The sequence below is a fragment of the Protopterus annectens genome, chromosome 4.part1, assembly GCF_019279795.1.
Source record: "Protopterus annectens isolate FY-2018-M chromosome 4.part1, PAN1.0, whole genome shotgun sequence".
Lineage (NCBI taxonomy): Eukaryota > Metazoa > Chordata > Ceratodontiformes > Protopteridae > Protopterus > Protopterus annectens.
This window is the reverse complement of record NC_056734.1, coordinates 957,992,505-958,013,910: the sequence shown is the minus strand read 5'-3', so window position 1 is coordinate 958,013,910 and position 21,406 is coordinate 957,992,505. Positions and strand designations below refer to the sequence as shown.

The 21,406-nt window shown below is 34.1% G+C and overlaps 1 protein-coding gene across 1 annotated transcript in view; it reads left to right on the top strand.

Annotated features, from left to right (window-relative positions):
• The window catches only part of PRSS56 (serine protease 56), a 2,212,799-nt gene that overhangs the window by 1,129,416 nt on the left and 1,061,977 nt on the right, over positions 1 to 21,406 (top strand). The window lies entirely within an intron of this gene.

Genomic DNA, 21,406 nt, shown 5'->3' with positions numbered 1-21,406 from the left:
CACATTACCAACACCAAGCAGGTGGCCAGATCTACCCCCAAATCAGTGGGCAGAGGCCCAAAATCAAGTACTCTCTCTCTTAAGCATGGGGGCTATTCAGTTGGTACCAGAAGAGGAAAAGGGACAAGGGTTCTATTCGAGACTTTTCCTGGTACCCAGAAAAGGCAATACATGGCATCCTATCCAGGACCTTTCTACTCTAAATACATTTCTGGTGATTCCAAAATTCAAGATGCTGACTCTTCACCAGCTGCTTCCTATGCTAGGTAAAGATGCATGGTTGGCAACACTAGACTTAAAAGAAGCATACCTGCACATCCCTATCAGGGAGTCTTGCAGAAAATACCTACGCTTCAAAGCAGGCTACATGCACTATCAGTTCTCTGCACTGCCCTTTGGCTTATCTACTGTGCCCAGGGTATTCACAAAGTGCCTAGCTCTAGTCATTGCATTTTTTCAGGCAAAGAAATATTCAAATAAACTCATATCTGGACGATTGTCTAATTCAGGCAGAAAGCCAGGGCATACTTTTGTATCATCTGGCCTTTCTTCAAAGGGTACTGACTTGTCTGGGGTACACCATAAATGAAAAAAAAATCACAACTGGTACCCTGTCAACAAATTATATTCCTGGGAGCAAGCTTGAATACAACCTCCCAGATGGCTTTCCTCACACCAGAGAAATGGATTCATTTGACAACCTACTTCAAACAAGTGGCCACAAAAACCCAGTTATCTGCAAGGCAAATACTGCAAGCCTTGGGGTTCCTGGCATCCTGCATTCTTCTAATTCCATATGCAAGGTTGCATATGAGGAAACTGCAATGGTATCTCAAAAACCTATGGTGGCAACATTCACAGGATCTAGAGGCAATGATTCCTATCATACCTTGCCTACACCTAGAGTTCCTTTGGTGGGTGGAGGCCTGCCACCAAAACAGGGAACTACCATTCACTCTACCCCCTGCCACCCAAACATTAACAACAGATGCATCAGACTATGCATGGGGGGCACACCTGGCAGGGAAGTGCATTCAGGGTAAATGGAACCCAAGTCAAATGCACCTGCATGTCAATCAAAAAGAAATTTTAGCTGTACAGAATGCTCTGACAGCCTTCAAGGACCACATTCTTCCAGGACAATTAATGATAAAGACAGACAACACCACTGTTATGTGGTACATAAACAATCAGGACGGTACACATTCTTACCCCTTCTGCAGACTAGCCATGGCATTGTGGAACACAGCCCTGAGTTATCAGGTACATTTACAAGCTCAATTCCTGCCAGGAAAACTAAATACACTGGCTGATGAACTAAGCAGAAACTTCATGGACCCATACGAGTGGAAACTGGAACCAAGTATTTTCAGCTTGTTGACAAGCAAATGTGGGAGCCCAGATACAGACTTGTTTGCCTCCCCCCAAAACTATCAGTAGGACAAATTCTGCACAAGGACTCCCCACAAACAAGCTTGGAAAGTGGATGCTCTGTCCTTCAGCTGGAAGTTTATGCCTTTCCTCCTCTGCTCTCCAAAGTACTAATAAAGATCAAACAAGACAAACCAAGGATGATTTTGATTGCACTAGACTGGCCATGCCAACACTGGTACCCCCTCTTGCGCAGTGTGTCACTGTGGGCCCCATGGCACCTGCCCCAGACTCCTACTCTATTGTCGCAGCAGGATGCAAATTCTGCATCTTCAACTTCAAACACTGAATCTATCAGCCTGGCTAATTACATAATTTCTCCTTTACCATCCCTCAGTAAACCAGTGATGGATATCATTTTAGAGGCAAAGAGGCTTAGTACCAGAAAGTCTTATGCTGAAAAATGGAAAAGATTCTGTGCCTGGAACCAATCTCAAGAGATGAGCACAACAGTTCCCAATTTACCTCAGATCTTACAATACTTAACTGAGATGCTTCATAAGAGCCTGTCTTTCTCCTCCATCAAAATTTATGCCTCAGTCATCTCAGCTCATTATAACACAGAACCACCCCTCTTCTCTCATCCACTGCTTAAACAGTTCCTCAGGGGGGCCAAAAATCTACAAACACCCAGGAGAGCTCCAACTCCAGCCTGGGACCTCAACTTTGTATTGGAAAAGCTCACCCTTCCTCTTTTCGAGCCAACTGCCACTGCAGACTTAAAATTCCTTTCTTGGAAAACAGCTTTCCTTTTAGCAATCACTTCAGCAAGAAGGGTATCTGAATTACAGACCCTCATAGCAGTGGAGCCTTTCATCATCTTTCATGCAGACAGGATGTCCCTCAGGACCAATCCCTCTTTCATGCCCAATGTGGTATCCAGTGTGGCCCTTAATCAGTCCATACATTTGCCAACCTTCTTTCCTAACCCACAGAACAAAGGGGAATGGATTCTACACTCCTTAGATGAGCACAGACAACTTAGATTCTACTTGGACAGAACTAAACCTCAAAGGAAATTTGATCAACTGCTGGTGGCATTTGCTGCAGGGGCAGAGGGGAAGTCTATTTCAAAGCAAATCATTTCCAAATGGATAGGCCATTGCATTCTTTTTTGCTGAAAACACCATGGAAAACCTATCCCACAGGGGATCAGACTCCACTCTACCAGGGCTGCATCTACCTCTACAGCCTTTCTCAGAGGCATCCCTACCAGGAACATCCTAGAAGCTGATACTTGGAGTTCTGTACATACTTTCACCAAGCATTACCATCTGCCAATTTTCTCTAAATTCTGATCTGGTTTTGCCACTGCAGTCTTGCAGGGCTTTTTAGCTGGTCCTAATTCTATTTAAATTCCTCCTCCCATCCTTAGCTTTTGGAATCTACCCAAAAGTGATGACTGCAATGATGAAACATGAAGAACATAGTACACTTGTGTACACTTACCATAAATGTAGATGTCCGAGTGTATTCACTGTTGCAGTCCTGGTTACCCTCCCTTCAGCCCCCCCTTTTTTTTGGATATACCTCTAGTCTCCTTTACTATCTTTAAAAGCTTTTTGGTGCATTTGCTTTTTTGTTGGAGGTATAACCTTGTATATTTATAGATTTAATTGCTTCCCATTAAGGGGGCACCTGACATCTGGGGCAAAAAAAACTGATGTAATGGCATCGGCTGCATGTTTTATACCCCTGATGACCTGATGTCATGGAAGAAGGGACAGCAACCGATGCAGGACCCAAGACTTTGTTAATCAGGCTGACTGAGGGCTACTGCAAGCAGATAACCCAAAAGTGATGACTGCAACAGTGAGTACACTCGAACATCTACATTTATGGTAAATGTACACAACTGTACTTTTTCCTACATGCATAAAGCCTATATTTCCAAAGGACAGTATCACTCTATTGCTAGTAGCTTACTGCCCAATCAGATTCTGTTGTCAATTTTACTTAAATTTCTTTTTAACAGACTGAAACAATTAGATATTAATTTTATCATAAGTCAAAGCAAACAATACAATACTATACAATTTAGTTGTGTTGCATATATCCATGTGAAACATCCATGGCAATCAAGGCAAGTTGAAAGTTCAGTAATTAGGTACAAGATGAACTTGTTCTTTGTAAGGGTCTATATTAAAACCTCAACTGTTCAAAATGTCGACAACGTCTTCATTGGCACATATGTGTCAAATGGCCACATCAGCAAATGGCCACATCATCGATTTCTTTCCAAGGGAAAGAAATCAGTAGGCCAAACCCACACAACACAAAACAACAAATACTATAAAGTGGGGCGCTGTGCCCCCCACACCACCCTAACTAAATAATACTAATTCCGAGATCATACTACAGTGCGGAAAAGGGCAGACGTAAAACAACAACCAAGTGATTTCTTTCCCTTGGAAAGAAATCGATGATGTGGCCATTCGCTGAAATGGCCATTCGATACATATGTGTTGATAAAGACATTGTTGACATTCCGAATGGTCGAGGTTATAATATATATCCCTTTATAATAATGCCATGAAGTATAGAGCAACTGTCCTGAATAAACTCAAAGAAGAAAAGTAGTAACTGAGGTTATTTACAATACATGTTACTATCATCTCATGTTATGACTAAGCTATTTCTATACATTGTTCAAAGAATGCATAAAATAAATATCTACTCCTTTAAAGATATCTATTAAGTTATCAACAGACAGATTTACCCAGCTATCCTGTTAGTTATGATCATACATACTTAAAACAACCAAGTAAACAAGAAGCAACCACTAATAATTTCATAAAATAAAAAAGTCATTTAACAAAATGTTCAAGAATATAACATTTGAAATAAAGCGTTCATTTTACAAGTTGTGACCTAAGAAGACAGTGATGGACAATTACTGGTCTTGGCTGGGATGCTGTTGGGTTAGCAGCAAATTTTACCAGCTTTATTTATAGGTTATCGTGCTCAAGTTTTTTGGTCAACATCTAATACTTCAAACTACCCTGATTGATAACATCAAAAAATTATCCAAATAATCCTTAATTTTTTGTCATATTTTACCTGGAAAATTATATGCTTACTAGATGAGCCGTACAAAAATAAGCTCTCAAGACTCATCCTTGAAGAAAGACTTTCAGATGGTCTTGACAAATATTCATGAACTATCACTTTAAATGGGCAAAATGGACAATAAACTAGACAACTTTAAGGAGAGATGTACAAAACAAATGGAACAAATACAAGAATCTCTTAATCAGCAGAAAGTACACATATCCAGAATGGAAGAAGCTTTAAATGATGTGGAATGGAGATTAGCTGAAGAAGATAACAACGATGAATTTATATTAAAGCAAAATGCCTTATTATTAAGCAAAATAGACAACTTAGAAAACAGATCTCAGAAAAAAAATATCTGTATCTTTGGTTTGCCTGAGAAAATAGAAGTGGGAAGTATGACAATTTTTTTTAACATCCTGGCTTCCTAAAATTCTTGATCTACCAGAAGAATAGCTTATGGCATTGAGAGAGTACACAGGTTTTTGGTTATTATGCCTTCTAAAAATAACTCAGCACCAAGATCTACTATTGCAATATTTTTTCTTCACAGAACAAGGAATTAATACTCTGTGCAGCATGGTCAAAATCCCCATCAAACTAAATTAAAAAAATAATAAGATTTGACAATGACTATGTTTCTGCTGTGATCTCTAAAAGGAATTTTTTGACCTTAATTAAAGAACTTAAGAAAAAACAGATAAGTCGACTTGCTTTTCCCTGCCAGACTTAAACTATTTCTTCCTGATGAAACCAAAACACTTGAAGACTAAACACTACATTGTCCTTTCTGAAATAAAAAAATATATAATTGATTGAGTTGAAAACATGGATTTGAATAATAGTTCCCTGAAATGACAAGCTAAAAGGAATGGATGGAAAACGAATGAGAAGAAAAAGAAAATGAAAGAAAAGCGACTATTTATCTTTGACATCAATTTATTTGTTAAGCTGTTATATACCTAAATTTGCATAATAGGTTTCTTTTATGTTTCTCTTAAAATCTTCTATTCCCTGAAAAAGGAAACCTGGATGCACACTTCACTAAGGTAATATTTTTTTTTTCATTTTTTATTCACCTAGTTATACTTATTTCCCATCCTAATGTTTGATATTAGTTTAAGTTTAGTATATTTAGATCTGCTACGTATACTATCTATGTTATCCCTAGATGCAGGTTTGGCTTCCAGGGTTTCTTGGTTCTCATTACAATAAACTTATGATTTTATATTATTCAAAGTTTTAGAATGCAGTCATAAAATTGCTTTTCTGACTTATGTTACTATTGCTATAATGTGGTAGCTCTTCTTAGGTATTGTATGTTTCACAGAAGGAAATATTGTCAGCCTAGCTATCTGGAATTTTGTAAATAAGTATATATCATTTGTGCATATTAATATGATTTATATAGAAGTGTGACAGAGGGGTATACTGCCAGCACAGCTGTCTGGAATTTTGTAAATAATTGTGTCATTTGTGAATATCAACATGATTCATATGTTTGTGTTACAAATGCATCAGAACTTTATATTTGTTATATGTATAACAAACTGCTGGTACAGGAGTGTGTGTGTGAAAAGGGTTTGTGCAGTACTGAGATTAGAGTTGTGACCACAATGTACCCTGCTGGATTAGAACAGAAATGTATATAAACAATTGTAACTCTGTAAATGTTTATGTTTTAACAGTAGGAACTGGCACATAGAAGGTTAACTTGCAAATCTTCAGAAAAATTAGTTGAAATTAAACAATTTTACAACCATGTAATAAAAGAGATGTTACCTTTCAGTTTCAGTGCAACATAACTCATAATGTCTAGAACTAGGGAGCCTTCTGCATTGTATTGTAAGTGTGTTATTGTTTTGTGTCTTCCAGCAGTTGCAAACATCTGAAGGCTATGTATTTTTACAGGGTGATGCTAAATGCTGGCAGTTTCTAGCAATGGTTGTTTCTGAGTCTGGGAAATGAAGTCAGGTGACAAAAAGTGATGTCATGCTGCAAGTATCCCAGCAGTAATATTTGATATTAATTTAAGAACTTTCTGAGAGAGTGATTGAGCATTTTTGTATTTGTCTTTGGCCTGACAGCATCAGCTGGGAAAAACCCACTCACCACATTTGCCTTGCTTACTCTGTAAGTAAGTCAACTAGGGTACAGTAATTACTTTTAGATTCAGTAAGGAATATAGCAAAGATTAGTTTAGATGTTTTCTGTATTTATTTGAGACTGTCCTACAATGTTGTTTTAAATATTTCCTGTGATTTTGAACTCTGAAGTCACTGTGGATACATATTTAGTATTGTCTTTTTTTATTATTTACTATTAAATACAGACAATGCTGTGTTGCAGTGGTTGTCTCACAGAAAGAGGTTCTCTGGTTTGATTCTCGGGTGCCTTCTGTATGGAGTGGGCATGTCCTACCTGCATTCATGTGAGTTTCCTCTGGATGCTCTGGTTTCCTCCCGTTTTACAAAGACATGCATCTGGAGCATTTCTCCCCAGGCCTCTACAGAAAATTGTCTTTGTTCCAAGTCGGAATTTCCTGGTAAACAAATGTTAAATAAATTAAATAAATAAATTATTAAATATATTTAAACCTATCATTGCGGCTGATATTTGTGAGACATATTTAAGCTCTTATAGTACTTGCATATCTGTTTGGTGACACTGTGCAGGCCACTCCTAATAGCCTTGCTCTTGGTCAAACTACCATTTGGATTAATAGTAACATTATACAGTAGGACTGGCCACCCTTTGCTAAGGGGCTCAAAGTAGCTGATAAGTAGTAGCTGGTGGCAGTGGAAACTACCTTATAGTCTGGGCAGAAAGGGGCATAGCTAGTAAACCTGTGCCAGCCTTTCTGAGGTGTGTGTGCATGTGTGTGTGTGTGTGTGTGTGTGTGTGTGTGTGTGTGTGTGTGTGTGTGTGTGTGTGTATATACATAAATCAAACCTCAAAGAGTGTGTGTGTGTCAGCTACTTGGGCAGGGGCAGGAACCACTAGTTGGACAGAGAGGGTGCTAGAGGTCTTATTTTGGCTACTCAGTTGAGATCTCAACCCTATAGCTGTCCAAGGTAACCCAGGAAGGCGAAGCAATAAAGCTCGTGGACAGTGCTCCAAATAACACACAGAGTTTAATACATGAACATAATAAAAAAACACAGCATAAACGTCAACATTACGTTTTCATTTCCATTAAATTTAATTTATATTTATTTGGGGACAAGTTTTATAATTGTTTTTATTTGGGATGATTGTGATAGGGTAATTACTATGTAATGGTGGTATAAATAAGGATTCTGACTTCAACAGCCCACATCTGAAGAAGTTTTGGGAAAAAAAACGTAATGTTGATGTTTATGCTGTGTTTTTTTATTTTGTTCATCTATTAAACTCCATGTGTTATTTGGAGCACTGTCTGTAAGCTTTATTGCTTCACCTTCCTGGGTTACCTTGGATTTGTTTCTTAGTTTTGGTTTGGTGACTTGGTAAATTTTCTTTGTAACCCTATAGCTGTGCCAGTGGGGAGTCTTATTGGAGATCTGGAGAAAGAGGGAGAAACCAGTCCCAGACTGACTGTGGTCTCTGTGTGTTCTTAAGGGAAATTGCACTTTACTGTGTGTGTGTGTACTTGTCATCCTCCCAGCGTGTACATCCCCCACTGTTGCCAGTGGTGAGGATTGAGTCTCATTGACTGGGCCAATGCTGGGGTGTCATACTATGTATGACTTATTTACAAGGAATAGTACAAAGATTAAAATATACTTCTGTCTGTATGTATCTTACATTTTGGAAGTGTATTGGTTGGTTTTTGGGTTGCTTTTTTTCTGTTAATAGTTTATTAGTCTTGTAATCTACCTTAAATGGGATGGGGGGTCAGTGGTAGTATGAATGGTACATGTTGAGTCTTATTTCTTTTATTAATGTATTGTTCTGTCTCTTTGTGGCACTTGTGGTGATCGCCATCTTTGTGGTGTCATGTGTTGAATGTTTTGTTCACAGATTGTTGGCTGGATTGTATTTTTTTTTTGTTTGTTCTCAGAGGGATTGCTTTCTTTTGTATTGGTGGTGGTGAATTGGATGTGAAGTTTTTGATTGTGCTGTCTGTGGTTATATTGGTAGGTGGTGAGCTTTGATCCTATGTTTTTGTTGGCAAATGGAATTAGTCCATTTTGTGATTGTTTGGCAGTGTGCACACTTGATCACTGTAAATGTATGGGGCTCGAGAATTGACTGCTGCTTGATGAAGCCTTTTGCTGGTTCACATTCTTGGTTACTTGAAATTCCTGCTGTGACCATGAGCATTCTGACATCATGGACTAGTTTTTGACTTTCATGTTGGGGAACAGGTGGAATTGTAACTGGGGAGATACCTCACAGCTTATGGTAAGTTTCTGTCTGGCTCCTTAAGAATTCTGTGTTTTCTTCGTGTGTTTTTTTTCTATTGGCAGGACCATTGGATTCCTTTGTCTGAGCTCACCAAAATATCATATAGATGGGCAGGGAGTGGGCAGATCATCACTGTGTTACTCCGATGACTCGTACTTAAGCCTGGATACATTTTAAAAGGTTATTCTTATTCCAGAAAAAATGCAACATGGATTTTATATACTTCTACTGAAAAACTGCAAAAAGCCAATTTAGCTTAGATAAATAAATGACAATGTAACGTTTAATTACAATTTAAAATGTATATAGTTACACAACAGTGGTCTTTTGAAATAGAAGATTGCCTTGTGAATAACAGCAGACATCGGTATGATGACTGGGGATACTGTTTCAGAAAAGTTCATATACAGAACACATATTAAGTTTTTACAGTAGTATCAATAGTTCTTTTTTATTTTCTTCTCCAAAACTGGTTTAATATCAGATGCATTTTGCATCGGAACATAACAGCTTCTAACTTTTATTCTTAAGTTAATATACTTGTCATGCTCAGTGTAAAAGGAACAGAAGTGGGTCTCACAATCATGCAGTGATGATCTTTTCAAAGTAGATAAAGTGTAACAGTGAAATCATGTATGTTTATAAATATACTCACACCTAGATAAAGGGCTTAGTGTGAGATTTCAATGTTTATTGCCTATTAAACCAGAATAATTACCACAAGTATAAATTGTGTGTATATATTTTATGTAATGTTTTGGCAATCTCTGGGATACCTTTCTGTTGTCAAATCTAGAATTTGGGCACTTTAATGAGCTGTTGGTTATAGAGTTATGTTTCTACTTAAGGCATATGAGCAAATAAATGGTGGGAGGAACAGATATGGAAAATAAAGAAAATGTGTATGATGCTTGACATAACAAAAGCCAACATGTTCTGAGCTTGTACTGCTTAGTATACTCAAATATATTTTAAAGTAATACTTTGTCAGCTACATGAAAACACCAAGTTACTATATACCAAATGTACCAGAAGGCAATAATTACAAAAATTTGTCTTATTACATTTTCATATGTTTAATTTTATTTATCATTCGCATGGTGGAATGACCAGTGATTACCTTTCAACCGTGATCCTTGCCACTATATCAGTATATATATATTATATATATATATATATATATATATATATATATATATATATATACTGTATACATAACACATGCAGACACACACACACACACACACACACACACACACACACACACACACACACACACACACACACACACACACACACGTGTCTTTCTGGCATTTCAGTGTAATCAGCCAATGCATTTTTAACAAGGAATGAGAGTACTCTGAGCACAGAAAAAAATCTAGAGAGATAGACAAATGATGAGAAACATCAAGTAGACCACAAGTGCAGTGCAACACTGAATAACCAGTAAACGTCTAGGCTCCATTGTGTACATGGTAATTAAAAACACTTGTGGTTATATGCCACACTGAATACTAGGGATGGTGGTCTGTCTGGTTGTGTTGTGCACTATATGTATAATTTTAGTGCTTTGTGAATCTAGAAACTGGCACCAATGTCTTTTAGCTAAGCTTTTTATATTTTTTTAAAAAAGAAAGGAAATGGTTTAGTAACTCTTCTTTTCATCACATTTGAGTTTCTTCTTTGTTGGTTACATCTGTTCATTGTCAAGCAGTGTGCAGACTAAAAGAGCTTGCCACTGTTTGATGCAGTCTAGCTGAGGTACCTTTCTAGGAGTTGTACCCAATTCTTGGAGAGTTTTTATGATGTCATATTTTTAAAAATCATTTTGTTTTAGTAGTATACATATAATGACTTAAGCTGTAATCTTTGATTATTTTTTAATGTGGTTGCAGATTCTTCTCTGTTCATTTTTATTTCATGTACTGCTGTTTGTTACTCTTCCTCCAAGTTGGATAGAAGTAATCTTTAATTATGAGGGACTGTTCTTTTATTTTTATTTGTTAATGTTAAATGCATTTTTTTAGTAGAAAGTTGGTGCATATGTCCATTATAGCAGACCCAGATACAATATTTAAATGGTTATGCTCTATTGTGTTTATGGTGAGGCATTCCTTGAGTTGCCTCTGGCTGTTTGGAAGATACTTGTAGATCTTAGTGTTTCTATTGTGATTCTTATCTTTAAAATGGAATATATTTTTCTTTAAATGCCATATGACTAGTTATTAGGCATTCTAGCTATAGCTTAGATGCAATTTTGAAAAAGTTTTATACAGTTTTGATTATTTTTGAAAATGACCTAGTTATAGTCCTAGCTAGCTAAAATGCATTTATGTTACAGTGTTCTTACTAATTTTTGGAGTTGATATAGAACATAGAAAGTGATATTTTTCTCTTTCTCCTTTTTGTATTAATAGCTATAGTTCTGGAATGGTAGAGTGGTATTAATCTTGCTCCATTGATAGGTAGGATGATTTGGATAGATTCACTATTCAAGTCAGGAGTCTTAATCTCCATATGGGGAGTAAAAGTTGAAACAGCTTCATGTTTCATTTTTTGTGTAACATTTTATCCTTTTTTGGTATCCATATACATGTTATCCATCTGCAATAACATCAAGTTTCCTAGATTTACAGTTGTTAACTTGCATTCAAGATTTCTCTAAATGGTATATCAGTATTGTCACTTCTTAAAGTTTTAATGTTCTCAGTTATAATTTTCCTTGGACTATTAGATGACCTATATAAAGTATACTTCTATTATAATTAATGATTTAAATAATGGTTGTAAAGGGGTAGTTTGAACATTTTTAATTATTTTCCCCTCATATCATCTTCATTCAAGAAAATCATTTGTTATCAAATGATATAGATAGACTAAATAATAACCAATGATAAAGGGATGTTTTTCTCAGTAACATTAAATTTAATAGAAACGTATTCACTCTCATTAATGTCTACAGGATATCTGGTGTAGGAGTTAACACAGTTAAACTTCAATTAGAAAAGATTATTCATCTTTCAAAGGGTAGTTTAATTTTGGCAGGGGATTTTAATTGTATATTAAATGAGAAAAATGTTACTACTGGTGGGAAATGCAGAAGAGCAGCTTCAGCAAAAGCATTAACCAATTTCATTAACCTAATTCATATTAGTGATGTTAATAAGTTTTCAATTTTTGATTCTCTTTTTCATACCTACTTTTCACATAGATATGAATCGCAGTCAAGAACTGATAGACTTTCTGTTTCCAATGATCTAACTACTACTCTTGGTAAGGTTAAGGTAGTCTGCTATCCACTTTCTACACACAACACCATGATATTTGAGCTTATCTTGAACCATAATAATAATAATAATATTCCAATTAAAAGAATACCTGCATATATAACTAACCTAAGTAATTTCAAATAATTCTTTAGTAAGGAAGTTCAGACTCACATTGAATTTAATAATACTGAAGATACGTCTAAAAAAAAAATATATATATATATATATATATATATATATATATATATATGAGATGCTCTAAAATCATATACAAATGGTAAAATTATGATTTAGTATGCTTTAAAGAGAAAGCAGTGTGCAAAGGTTTATTTGAGTTACAGGGAAAATTTGATAAATATTTAGAAATTTTAAATCATAAAACTAAAATTAATCTAGAAAAGATTAAATTAACAGACTTTTCTATAAATCCATAATCCATGCATAAACTAACTTCTTGAACAAAATTGATTATTAAATCTAATTATATTAAAGAATTATATTCAGCTGATAGAACAAAAAAGGTTATGGCAATACAAGATATTTTAAGAGAATTTAAAATCCATTTCAATAAAATGAATCAATTTAATCCAGTAATAGATTCACAAGATGCAATCAAAACCTTTATTAAGAAATTTAGTAGAAACAAATTGACTGATGAACCATTCAAACTAATAGATAGACCAATACTTATGTCTGAATTTAAAAATCAAATTAATAAACTATAACCCAATAAAGCCCCAGGTAATGATGGCATAATTCTAGAACTTTATAAACTTATGCCTTAATATGCTTTCAGTATCTTTCTTCGTGTTTTTTAATAGTTTAAGATTTAACAAAGGTTCTTTCATCATGGAAATATACACTTATATCTCTGATTTTTTAAACAGATAAAACTCCAGCTGAGTGATCTTCTTATAGGCCACTTTCATCATTAAACATTGATTACAAAATATTCATGGCTATACATGCTAATAGAATTCAACAATTTCTTCCATATTTAATTAGTAATAATCAAACTGGATTTATAAAAATAAGAATACTTATGATAGTATTAAAAGAATATTAATCATAATTGATTATACAAATATAAAAGATAATTTAACTTTAATAAGTTTAGACATCAATAGCACTTTTGATTCAGTTAACTAGAAATAACTTCTATTAGTTTTATAGGAATGTAAATTCTCATATAGTGTTTTGCAACTTATCTTTATGATAATTCCTTTGCTTACATAAAAATAAGCTTGTGTATCTCTGAATCAATTTTGATTACTATAAGAAGTAAGCAAGGTTGCCCATTGTCACATTTGCTTTTCACTTTAATTATGGAATCATTTGCAAATTATATACAGTCAAAATCTGATATTAAAGAAATACAAATTAAAAAAAAAATTTAAGCTCTGAAATACTTTTATTTGCTGATGATATACTTTTTATCCTGAATAACAATAAAATATATTTAATGCTCTCTTTAAAGCTATTGAAACTTTTCAGTCTAAATCAGAACTTACCTTTAACAAAAATAAAAAAATTATAATATACGTGATATGGAGGAAGAATTTTTTTAATATATTGTAGAAGATAAAAAAATAAATATTTAGGGATAATTTTAAGAGAAAATATTAAAATATAATAAGTATGAATTATAATAGTTTAGACTGTATAAAAAATCTTATAAATAAATGGAATAAATTATATAATAAAAATTTATTTTAACTGTGGAGCTTTTCTCCGTGGGCCTCGCTGAAAATGGACCTACGTCCAGTCGGACACTCCCGGTCAACAAATGTAAATAAATAAATAAATAAAAATAAAAATTCCTGTTCTTAATTGATGACAGACTTTCTGTAATAAAAATGATTATCTTATCAAAAATATTATACATAATACAATCACTAACTCTTCCTCTTCCCAAATAATGTTTAATAGATTTTAACTCAATAACTAGTTTTTTTTTGTATCCTAATAAACCTAGATTGGGCTTTTAATCATCATATTAGAGATTGGTCTTCTGGGGGTATAGGATCACCTGAGTAAGAATTATACTGTATTAATTATCATCAGTTATAAAGACAGTTACTCTCTGGTCAAGTAATAATTACAGGGCTAAATGGAAAGACATACAAGAAAGTATTTATTTAAAATCTAATTATCAAATATTGGTACCTCACAGTATGATAATTAATAATAATTTTCTTTGGTTATTAAAATATTATAATTTGGAAAATCAAAATCAACCAAATAATTCCTCTTATATCTCCATGATATTGATTAACTTCAGAAATTTTGTTTATAAGAATTCAGAATATGAAGCATGCTTTTTAAATATTTCCTGTAGCATATACATAAAGCAATATATGTACATGTAATGCATTTACAGCATCTGCATTTAAGGAGAAAAATCTGACATACTGGTTTCAGTTGATAGATAAAGAAAAGTTACAATCTTTAGATTTTATATTAAAAAAAATCTTTAAACAAAGAAGTGTGATTATTCAAAGTTGTAGATACTCAATGGAGAAGAAAGTTAATCAAATGCAAACATCAATAAAACATTTTCCTACATCATTGACCTTCTAATTATTTTGATGCATCACAATGTTTCAGAAAAAGGACTTTTGCCTAAAATGTATAAGATGATTAAAATAATACAACATATTACAATGAAAATTACTGGGATTATTTTATTTCCATAAATAATTATTATCCAAGTGAAGATCATAAAAAATATTCTATCATCCTCTAAACAAACCACTTCCTCATTAAAATAGAAGTTATTTTCTTGAAAATGTATGCATGAAGCATACATCACTCAGCATAAAATTGAATTAATATGTAAAAAATGTTGGATGTTGGAGATGTAAGATGAATAATATAGCAGATTGGCAACATATGTTTTTTAAAAGCAATGAGATTAAAATATTTTGGAATGATATTAAGGGACAGCTTCAATAACACCTATACTAAGTGTAAACTAAGTGTACACAATCTGTATTCAAGAACACCCCTACCACATTTATTTTTACTTTCTAGTCATTCAGAAACATTATAGTAAGAGTACATGCTATCTACAATTTATGATAACCTTTATAAATCCCCCTCACTATTTAAAGCTGCAAGAAAATCAGTAGGAAAACTAAAATTAGTAGGAAGTAGATGTGAGTTATGCTTGTGTGGTCTGTTCACTCAGAACAGTGTATACTTGGTATACACTTAGTGTAGGCTTTACTGAATTCCAGGTTAATTCTTTCTTATAGGTGCTATTTAATGATAAATTTACTAATCTTATTTAACACTCCAATGCCTTCATGTGTTAAAAAACAAATTACTCAAATCTTTGGAGTATTTTATCAATTGTAAGGAAAATAATTGCCAAGAATTGGAAAAATTAATCAACTCCATCTTTGAAAGAATTTTTTTCACCATTGCAACCAAAATCTGTCATCTGGAATTACTTATGATCAAGGAAAGAACAACTAAAACTACCATTTCTTATAACTCTTGGTTGAAACTTAAAGAACTGCTAAATAAACAGTCAATTGTTTAGAAACAAAAGATTATTTCATAAACATATGGATATTTTTCTCTCTCATGTATAGTAGACACCTTTGCAAATAGTTGCTTTTTGTTATTTTGATTTGATAAGTTCTATTCTTTTTTGTTTATTTAATTTCTATATATATTGTTATGTTACATTTTCTTATTCTTCTGTAGAATCTTAATAAGAAAAAAAAAAAAAGAATTGGACAATTACAACAAGCTATCCTTTGAAGGCAATAGGCACCAATGGGATAACCTTTTAAATGTCCAAACTGAGATCTGCTGTCTTTCCAGAATCATGGGAGGTTTTCTATCCACCCTTTATTTTTTACACACTTTAAAAAGATCCATTTTGGTACATTACTCCAATACAGTTAGAAAGTAAAGGATTGAGTAAGGTAAATATTGGCAATATGGCAAACAAAAGGCAGACCACCTATATCTAATCTGCATTTTTGTCAGCATTTACAGTCAAATGGACAAAAAATTATACAGCGACAGCACTTGCCTTGAGGAAGGACATTCCACAACTGACTGATAAAAATTTGGGATTCTAGGAATAAGTCCAGATACATGCAGACTGACTTCCATGGAAAGGGGATAGATAACTCATGTATGGGCAGTTGTCTCAGCAATTATTTTTCAACACTGAAAGAATCTGATGGATAATACAAACACTGATGTACACTTTTACAGTAGCAGACTACTTAAGCTATCCAAAAAGGCTTTCAATTACTGAATGCGTTTTCTGTTTTGGGGTATATTTCTTTTTGTTTGGGATATCTTTGTGTAAAGTTTTACAAGAGATCATTGCTTTATTTTGCAGTATGAAGATATTGTTCATCTATTCATGTGTCTTGTGAGACCATGGTCTATGTTTATTGATTAATAACGTTTATTTGATTAAAAAATAAAAGATTACAGAATAAGGATGTCAATAATTTACGTCCAGCAAAATAGCATTATCTATTGATCTACCTATATATAGACAGATACATATAGCTATATGTCTCTGTGTTTATCTATAGCTCAGTGTCAATGTGTCGGTGATGCAAGAGACAGCATTTTCAACTTTAGTGCAGAAGTGTGTGGGTCCTTTTCCCAACCCAGGTAAACCTATTGTTTCCACTGCAGTCTAGTGTAAGTGAATGCTGCATGCCTGAGTGGGTTGCCCTTCAGATGAAATGTTAAACTTGGGCCCCATCAACTTGAGTTGGTGGTAGCTCAGGTGGATGTAAAACATCTCACAGCATGCATAGAAAAGAAAAATGAAAGTTCCTGTTGCCCTGGCCAAATTTCCCCTAGCAATACAAATACCATCTCAGATCTACCCTGAAACAAGCTCACTAGCCACTAGACTAACCCAGTCAACAAAGGCTAAATAAAAAAATTCTATCAGCATTTATGTGTATATTGGTTTCAAGAAATAAAAAAGTAAAGAAATATAAGCTCTCCTTCCCTCCATGATGACCACCTATGTCCCCCACCCCAAATATTTTTATGTTTGAGCTACAAGCCTGATTTTACCAGGACACTTAAGTCCCTTGGTAATTGGGTATCCAATCCCTAAGGCCCCATTGTCTGTTCTCGTACTGCTTGTTGCTTCCCTCACTTCCTACCTGTTACCCCTTCCTCCTATCTGTGATCTTTTCTTCTCCAGTTCTACAGGCTACAGACATTCTGCATCTGTCCATACTGGTTGTCTCACGCCATGAGATACAGTAGCCACTTTCATGTCCATCCTGCCCTCTTTTTTGAAATCCTTTCAACTTTTTTGTCTTTTTCACCCTTGTTGCCCTTCATCTGGCTAAGTCACCCTTTTTGGTGTAGTGCTTTTCTGTTCTGCTCAGTGAATTAGTTCCTGCTTGGCCAGCTCTGTCTCCATATCCAGTTCATTACTTATCACTGTGGTCTGCACTTCCACCTTTATCTTTAATTACTTTTAATTGTCCCTTTATTCATGACTGGATCTTCCACTTTATCTTTTCATTTTAGTGTGTGCCACACCATTTACCTGTACCCTTTGAAAACATCTGCCAATTTCCTGTTGTCCTTTGTCTTTCTCTACCCTAATCTGTCTAGTGTCCTCCATTGAGTATGCTTTATTTTCACTCTACCCTTTCTCACCTTATATCAGTATCTCCTGCAGACTTCATGTCTTCTGCCATTCAAAGACTTCCTGAAACAACCTGATGACCCAGATATGCAAAACACATCACCCATCTCTCCGATTTTTTCTTACTTATCCTGTCCTGTCTTGTCTTTTCTTGCTGTCTCATACCTGGATAACAAGTGTTGATACATACTTTTAAGTAATTATATCCTTATTTTAAAGTAATTAACTAGGAGGCTTTCATAACTGTGACCTGTTAAGCAAATTCCAGTCAAGTTACAAGTTTGTGAATAATTAAGACTACACATTAAACCACAGTGCTGTAAGGAATCCAGAACTGCACACAGTGTTTTAGCATTTTCATCTTCTTCTTTTTTTTTTAACTTTAGACTTCAATATATGACAGTCAAAAAATAATACTTAAAAATCCAGTGGTAAAAATCACTTGTGACAGATTAACCAATAAAATTCTGGTTTCAATCACAAAAACACATAGAACACTTTAAAATTCCAGTTACATGCTCATCTGTTTGAAGCTTAATTAAGACAAACAGGCAAGCAATTATTACTTAATTTAGCTTAAGCATGCATCGGCCGTTCAAGTTTAAAATTAGGTCACATTTTGCAAAACCAGTCAATTTGTACCCGTTCTTCAAATTCCAGACACATACAGAAAATAAACATCTTCTTTATTTAAATCTGTCACCTGAAATATAGAAATCAAAATAAAAGAAAAGAATTAGACTTATTTTGGTAGATGTGAAAGGAAAGACCAGTATGTAAAGTTCTTCCCCACATTTTCCTTTGTTTTTCTTTTTTTTCCTCTCACATCATTTCTGTTGATTTATGTTAGTTATTTTTGTTGACAAGGTCAGTCGGATAGTGGCATCTTTACAGTGGATACCCAAGGTGGTACTTATATTGACTTGGGAAAATTTGACAACGACACTAGCGAATTTCACCTACTCATTAGGATTGTGCTTGTTCTGTTTCTAGTGCAGTGGCAGCTGGAAGAGCAGGACTCGGGAAAATACAAGATGGTGGACAGCAAAGAGGCAAATGTCAGTGCATTATCTTAAGTTATACCAGATTCTGGGGAGCTATTTCAGCAGAATTTGTTTGTTTTATTGGAAGCAAATGTGCAAAACAGTGATATGTTATTACAAACCTCCAATCAGGAGGGTTGTGGGATGATATTTTGGGTGAATTACTGATGCAGAGTGAGTGTTTCTTGGGGTGAAATTATGGACAAAATTCAGTCAGAGGAATCAGAAGCTATTTTGAAAGAAGATCGCCAGACAAAGAAATCATGCCAAGACTATTAAGGAAACTGCATGGATAAGGATGAGATGCAAACAAAGGAGAGGAAATGTCAACAATCAAAGGAAATGTATGGTGAGAACATGGAAGAAAAAGAAAAGGACAAGAATGACACTTGTGATAATTTAGTGGTCCCAATGTGAGTGAAGGCTCATGAGATAAAATATTTTACCCTTATTCATAAAGAGACATTTTGTGACATTATTTTTGAGACTGGCTCTATTTTGGAAAGTTTTGGGGGGAGTATTAGAAGAAAAAGAATGGAGATCCATGGAATTCTTAAGTGGATAAAGCATTTCAAGGAGAAACAAAGAAGAAAATACATGTTCAATTTGGAAATGAAACTGAAAAAGAGACTTTAAAGAGACACAAAGCAAAGTTTGTAAAGACACTATAGACATTAACAAAGTATATGATAACAGAGCTTTATGGACTGGGGATGGGATTGTCATATTGAACTGAAAGAAAAGTTGTTCATGGTATGATAAATGTAGAGGGTAACATATAGGTGTTGTAAAATATTGAGAACAACTGAAAACATGTTTTTTTTTTTTGTAGAAAAGATCATCATTTATAAGTCATTGTGATAGGAGGAAACATTGTATCTGTGGGGAAGCAAGTCATGATGCAAAAAAGTATGAATTAAAATGTTATACATGTAGCAAAATTTGGCATTTATGGATGGATTGTAATCTAGAGAAGATGTATGAAGATGAAGAAAGCAAACGTGAGGATAGTATACAAAGAGAAAAAGAAACAGTCACAATAAAACAATATAGGGAAGCAAGATCAGGGTAACAATAAAGATAAGGATAAAGAGAAAAATGAAACAGAAGAGAATGTACAGGGAGGTGATGAAATAAGTGATGGGGAAAATATAGATTGGGAAATAGTGAAAGGTAAAAGGAATTCTATTGACAAAAGAGTAAGAGACAGAAAAATAAAGTTTAAAGGGATAAATGTAAAATAGAAAAATGCAAATGAGATGAATTCTTCAAATTTACATAATTTCTGATAAGCTACAACATGGACATAATGACAATTTTAGAGTGCTTTTAGTAAATGTATATAGTATCAATAATATAAGTAGAAGAATAACCTTTCTAAACTGGTATAGTAAGTGTGATAATGACATAATAATACTGGAGGATATATGATTTTTGACACAAGAAGAGAGTTTTCAAACAAAGGAAATTTGGAGAGGTGATATAACATGGAACTCTGGAAAAGAACTATGTTCAGGCATACATGTACTTTGTAGAAAATTAAAATATAAAACATAACATTGGCAATGGTGGGAAAGATTAATTATGTTAGATATTGGATGGCATAATCAGGTATATAGAATTAGCATTGTATACTTATGTTACAAGTAAAAAATGGGAAATTTTATTTCATAACAAGTTGGATTATGTAGCAGTTAATATGAAGGTAATATTAATGGAAGATTTTAATTGTGATTTGAGAGGAAAAGAGAAGGAGAGAGGAAATGATAAGAAAAGTTTTTAAGTTATAAAGTGTGACAATTTAAAGATTTAGAATAATAAATTGTGGACATATAGTCAAGGTATATATAAGATGGAAATGGATTATTTTATTATATCAAAAGTTTTAATTATAGCTAAGGAAGATACAATTGTAAAAGTTTTTTTCAGATCACTCAGCCATTGGATATAAATACAAATAAATAAGGAGTACATTAGATGGGAAAAAGAAATAAAAAGAAGAAATGAAAAATTGTGGAATAAAAATGGAAAAGAAACAAGTATGTATTTATGAAAAGTTCACAATCCACCAGACTGTATTATAAAAAACTTGTCTGACTGATGGTTGGCTTTAAAAGAAAAATATAAGAAATGTTATTAGAATGACAGTCAGATGTAAGAAAAGGTCCAAGGAAGTCATTGTTCCTCTGTATTCAGCATTCATCTGACCTATCACTGAGTACAGTGCCTGCTTTGATATGTTCCTAAGCAGGCATATCCAACAATTGGAATGTCCACAGAGTTTTCTCACTAAATGAATATCGGAGATAAGTAACATGCCCTATGCAGACTTCCTCAAGGCCCTATCCCTGTATTCTGTGTCCTGCAGGCTGTTGAGAGGAGATTTACACCTGGCAAAAAAGACATCAGACACCACTTTGATAATAGGCATGACTTTAAATGAAGAAAAAAGTAAAGAATTGAGTGATATAGTAAAATTAGGAAGAGTGTCTTTCTCAGTGAAAGACATCTCTATGTTGCGCATAAGATTTGGTGGTAAAATTGTAAGTGAGGAACAATGGAAT